The sequence below is a fragment of the Petaurus breviceps genome, unplaced genomic scaffold, assembly GCF_028583685.1.
Source record: "Petaurus breviceps papuanus isolate PSGF00001 unplaced genomic scaffold, PetGlider_PUasm1.0 131, whole genome shotgun sequence".
Taxonomy (NCBI): domain Eukaryota; kingdom Metazoa; phylum Chordata; class Mammalia; order Diprotodontia; family Petauridae; genus Petaurus; species Petaurus breviceps.
Genome location: NW_027185674.1, coordinates 3,600,542 through 3,606,474, shown reverse-complemented (window position 1 = coordinate 3,606,474; position 5,933 = coordinate 3,600,542). Strand labels below are relative to the sequence as shown.

Genomic DNA, 5,933 nt, shown 5'->3' with positions numbered 1-5,933 from the left:
TCCTTCCTTCCTTCCTTCCTTCCTTCCTTCCTTCCTTCTTTTTTTGCTTCCTTTCCAACCCCAACGCCCACCCCAAAGAAACTACCTACTAAAGTGCAATACAATGTCCTAGGTCCTGGGGACTGATAGAGACAAAGAAAACCCAGTCCCTATGCTCAAAGCATTTGTAATACAGTAGAATAATTAGTTTGAGTAAATTATTGTGTTCTTATAAAATATTTAGCAAATACAGAAGACAAACCAGATGTCCCAAATATAGAAAATCTGAACTCTTTTCTTCAAGAAATGTCTGTGCCATACGCCCATGTGCCATATTCAGTCTTCCTTTCTTCCCTAGGTCATCATATTCTCCTCATCCTCTTACTCCAAAGTCTTTATTTGTCTATTCAAATTCTATGTATCCTTCAAAAATTCCATTTTTTAAAATGAACAAAAATCTATTTGCTCTCCTTCCCAACTTCCCCTTCCCTGAATTGGAAAAAGAAAAATGAAACCCTTGTATCAAATATGAATAGTCAAGCAAAATAAATTCCCACAGTGACCATGTCCAAAAAATGTCTTATTCTGCAACATGGGCATATGTGTCATCGTCCATCCTCTGTAATTATAATTAGTCATTGAATTGATCTTAAGTTATTCAAAGTTGTTTATCTTTATAATGTTGTTGTTACAATATAAATTATTCTCCTGATTCTGCTCACTTCATTCTGCATGAATTCATACAAGTCTTCCTAGGTTTCTCTAAAACATTCTTTTCATAATTTCTTAGAGCACAAAGCATTCCATTACTTTCATATGCCATGATTAGTTCAGCTTTTCCTCCATTGAAGGACACCTTCTTAGTTTCCAGTACTTTGCCACCACAAGAAGAATTGGTATAAATATTTTCATACACATATATCGTTTTCTTTGTTTGACTTTGGGGGAGGGGGTATTGCTGTTGTTCAGTAGTGACCCCATGTGGGGTTTTCTTGGCAAAGATACTATAGTTATTTGCCATTTCCTTTTCCAGTTCATTTTACATCTGAGGCAGAAAAGTTGAAATGACTTGCCCAGGGGTCACCAAGCTAGTAAGCCTCTGAGTCCAGATTTGAACTCAGGAAGATGAGTCTTTCTGATTCCAGGAGCCCTCCCCCTCCCCACCCCCCCCATCCACTGTGTCTCCTAGCTGACCTTTTGGGAATATAAGCCTAGGAATTCTACATATCCTTCAAAAGACTACCTAAAATCTTCCCTCTGTTATAAAGACTTCTCTGACAATTCAACCTCATTAATACATCCTTCCTCTGGATTTCTCTATTACTTATGGCTGGTACCCCACAATATACTATTTAATTTTTTACCCCTGCTTCATATGTCTACTTTTGTCTTACCAAATATACTATAAACCCCTCCTGAAAGGCAGAGCTAAGTACTGTGTTTTATATACACAGTATTTTGCACATGGTAGAATTTAAGATCTTTGTGGTCAGGGACTATTTTCTTTTGAAATTCTCTTTGAATCTCCAGCCTTGCATGGTGCCTGACACACAATAGGTACTGCAACTAATAGGGAATATTTATATAATTCTTTAAGATTTGCAAAGTACTTTACATATGTGATTTCATTTGGTCCCTCACAAGAACACTGGGAGGTTGTGTTTTTATTATCCCTATTTTACTGTGGTGGATCTGGGGACTGGGGCAATAGAGTAAACAACTTGTCTCGCATCACACAAACATCCAAGGTAAAATTCCAATTCATCTTCCTGACTCCGTCTATTTATTGCTCTATCCACTAGACCAATCTGCCTTGATAAATAAGTACTAGATGGTTAGTAGTAGACAATCAATAAACATGTGATTCAATCATTTGATTTAATTAACTGATTTTTGTATTATCCATGGTTGAATTACCCAGGCCTCCAGCTTCCTTCCCTTAACCTGGGTAAAGGAGCGAAAGTACATATATAATTATGGTATCCTGCTAATGCCATCTGCTGCTCCTTAATTATAACACACGAATATCAAAACTAGATGTTAGAACTTAATAATACACCTATACTCCAGCTATAAAATGAGAGCAATAATACCGACATTGGGCAAAGCACTTTGTAAATCTTAAAGCATAGTAAAAATAATTATAGGGATAGCAACTGTACCTGTGATTTCAGTTTGATAAGGCAACTCCCAGGCTAGAAAAATGTCATATCGATGCAATTGCAAGAATGACTTGCCCAAGGCCACAGAGCCAAGGTAAGGCAGAGAAAGGACTTAAAACAAGGACATTCTATATTCTGCATTCTGCAATCTATCCACTTATACCATATTGCCTCTCATAATAATAATGAAAAAATATAATAATGATCACTAACTTTTATGTGGTACTTTAAAAGTCTGGAAAGTACTTTACATCTATTATCCTATCTCCTATGTTCCTCGCAATTCCTTTCAATTCAACAAACATTTATTAAGCACCTACTGTGCTCCGGGCACTGTGCTAATATAATTGGTGTGAAGCCTTGAATGTTTCCAACAGTCAGCAGTCTGAAATCTCGGGCAGCTCTGCCTTTTCGAAGCTTAGAGTCTAGCAGAGGAATCTGACACATGACACAGGATAGGTCCGTTGTGATGAGATGGATCAGGGAAGGTCTGGAACACAATGGCATTGGACTGACGTCTGGAGGGTGGCGGAGGTGTTCTTTCCCCATTTTATAGATGAGAGACAGAGAAGGCAAGTGACTTGCTCAAGGTCACACCTAGCTAATAAGCCTGGGAGAAGACATTGGAACTCGGGTCCTCCCGGCTCTAAAAAGTCTCTCTTCATCATTGATACCTAGACAAAGCCTCCTTTCCTCTGACGTCGAACACGCGCACAGGAGACACCTTAAGCCCCTCCTCGAGCGGAGGACGCGGCTCGGGGTAACGCCTTGAGCTCCGATTGCGCTTCGCTCGCCCCCAAGTCACGCCCCTCCACACTGAGTCGTCGCCGTCCCTCGGGTCCCGGAGTTGGGCTCCTGGCGCGCGCGCCACTGCACAGGGACAGCTCCGCGCAAATCGAGCAGCCCGGGGCGCCTCGGCCATCTCCCCGCGCGTGCAGGGCCTGGATCCCGCGAAAGAAAGCCGGACTACATTTCCCAGCAGGCGCCCGGCCGTCCTCTTCCCTTTCAAGTCTTTGCGCGTGGCCAGTGGGGAAGGAGGGGCCGGGACGTCACCCTCCTGCATTTTCTTTCCCTGTGTCAGAGCAGGGATCCTTTTTTTTTCCTCCTTCTTCCTTTACCCCCCCCCCCACCCCCCCCTCCCTCCCTCTTTCCCTTCCCTCCCTCCCTCCCCTCTTCTCTTCTACACTGCACCCAAATCCTCACCCCCCCCACCCCATCGAGCCGGGACCCATGAAATTAAAGCCAGGAATCTGATCTCCAGAGCCTCTCTCCCTCCCTCCCTCCTTTCCCCTTCCCTCCCTCTTCTCTTCCAACTCAGGCTTGGAGCTGCAGTCAGGGAAACCGAGGTAAGCGCCTCGCGTCCGACCCGTTCCATCTTGTGGGGTGTGGCCCCGGGGACCCCGGGGTGGGGCGGAGGAGGAGTGGGTGCTGTGCTTGAGAATGCAGATGCCCTTGGGGAAAACCCAAACAGAAGCAAAACCTCGCCTGGTTATCCGCTTCTCCCTGGGCAACTGAAGCCCCGGGGAGCCCTCGCCCTTGGAGGGTGCTCGGGGTGGGCGTCGGGGGTCCTTGCCTCCTTGTCTCGCTTTGCGTTGTCTAGTGAGGCAGGGGAGGGTTCCCTAGCCTCCCGGAGGAGAGCGAAGGAAAAGCTGGGGTGGGGGTGCGCTTTTTGTGGGAAGGTAGCGAGAGCCCCGGCAGTCTGTGGACCGCGCTCTGCAGCGTGTAGCCCTGTCGTGTGTAGGGTTAGGACCCAAAGGGAGGGAGGGAGGGAGGGAGGCAGCGTGATTTCTCTCCCTTTCCGCCTGTCTTTTGTTTTGGAACCCGCTTCTGCTGCAAAGAGCAGTTGCCGCGTGAATGCCAAACTTGCAGCTGTTTCGGGCTCCCTCATCCTGAGGTATGAGGGGGTGGGTGAGATAAGGGTGGCGGATGGGGGAGGGGGCCAGGGCTAGGTGACGGGCGCTGGGTTCGAGGTTGGGGGCTGCCTGCCTTCCTAGGTCACGGGGAGTTTATTTTCAATCTGCTTTTCTTCCTCTGTGTGCTTGTGCATATGTATGTATGTGTTCCCCTTCCCCGTCTCGCTCTCGAGGGTGGATGGATGTGTCTGTGGATCGATTGCACGTCGTCTAGACTGCAGCTCCCTCCGCGGGGAATCCACCGGGTGCGCTGGGTTTTTTAAAGGGAAGGGGGCGGGCGAGAAAGAAGCCGCGTCCGTGAATCGCACACTGAATTCAGTGAGAGGCTTTGGCATCCTGCATGGTGGTTGCCATTTATTTTATGTTTATTTTCATCGCGGCCATACAGCCTTGTCCTGGAGAAATGAGCCGCAAGGAGCAGGTTCCTAGTTGATGGGCTGGGAGGAGAGGAGGCGACAGAGAGCTCCCAGTGGTGACTGATTTGACACGTCCGCTGTTCGTTATGTGTTAATAGGTTAGTCAATCAATAATGATAATTAGATAAATCGTCATAATACCGTCCAGCCTTCCCTCTTTGGTTACAGAGACTGAGGGAGGGGGCTTAGGGGCATTGGAAGGGAGAAAACGAGGGAGGTCTGGAGGGTGATGAATGACTCTGATCTCGAGGTTCCAAAGAGTGGAGGTAGGAAGCTTTTATCTGATTGATGCCTATCCCTGGAGATCTCCTGCTTTGTTTATATTTATGCTTAATGTGGACCACATAGGACCATTTGATGCAAATTCCTTTCTTTTGGAACTAGGACCCTGCCCAATTTACCAGTATTTGGCTCAATAGAATTTTGGGCTTGTGCGCTTCGCCTAGAGATTGGGGTCTGGGGGATGTGAGCATGAGGTGGGAAGTGGCCTGGTTGGCAGCAGTGTGCATCCTATTACCCTTAATTAACGAGATCCTCCCCCCCCCCCCCTTAGGTGTTTACATGCACACCAGTAATGGAGAGGAAGGGGGAGAGCATACTCTTGAGTTGTAATAAGGAGTGTGCGATCCAATTAGGAGCGTATTAACACTCGAAACAAGAAAAAGCAGACTCTGTCTCCTTCAAATACATTAAGGAGAGCCTCATTAGAAGAGCTGTGTTTACCCACACCCCCATTATGCTGCCTGTGTATTCCTAGGTGCACAGATTCGTTATAGAGGAGAAAGTGTTCATAGTGGTTTCCAGGGAGGGGCGCGTTTCTTTATCTGTCACGGCAAATTTGCGTGGCAGGAGAGAGACAGTGGATACCCAAGATTTAACCAAGCTGTGTTAGCCCTCTGTGGAAAGGGGGTGGGGGTGTAAGGCTGGGGGGGTGCTGTCAGGAACCCCACGAGCACGCGCTCGGGTGCGAGTGTAACAACTCCTCCCAGTCATGGTTGGTTTGACCCTTGCACCAGCATAGTGTGCAATCGCGCACGCCTTGGCTTGAGAGCGCTTGTGCCTCAGGCAGACCCACTCACGGGCCCCTCGGCCCAGCCCAGCCCACCTTAGCCGGCCCTGGTCCCCCTCTGCAGCCTGCGGTAGTCTGTCCTAGCCAAGGTTGGGGGTGCATCCAGCTGAATGGCATTGGAGTGAGTGTGGTTGTGGTTAGGGGGCTAAACTGGCTGCTTGGCCCCGACTCCACCCCTTCCTACTGGCAGAGATCAGAGCTGCCGCACCCCTCCCTCCCGGGCTGCGCTCTAGGAGTGGACCCCCCTCCCCCTGCTCCTGGAGCTGAATCTGCCGGTTCTTCTTGCCCCAGGCGGGGAGGGATTAGCTCCGGGGTTAGGGGGCCTGAGGAGGGAAGGAAGGAAGCTACTGGACGAGCCACGTAAGAGCCGAATTCCAGGCTGGGAGAGTGACAC

General features: G+C 48.3%; 1 protein-coding gene across 15 annotated transcripts in view; it reads left to right on the top strand.

Annotated features, from left to right (window-relative positions):
- The first annotated feature begins 3,308 nt into the window (after positions 1–3,308).
- Positions 3,309–5,933, top strand: part of CTIF (cap binding complex dependent translation initiation factor) — a 492,208-nt gene continuing 489,583 nt past the window's right edge. For 13 of the 15 annotated variants that reach the window (XR_011171664.1, XM_069104528.1, XM_069104515.1 and 10 more), the window contains exon 1: positions 3,309–3,487. The gene's annotated coding sequence lies outside the window, so the exon portion shown is untranslated. Of the gene's footprint in view, positions 3,488–3,561; positions 4,036–4,209; positions 4,569–5,933 lie in introns of those variants that run through there. The other 2 variants (XM_069104455.1, XM_069104476.1) reach the window with 2 other exon arrangements.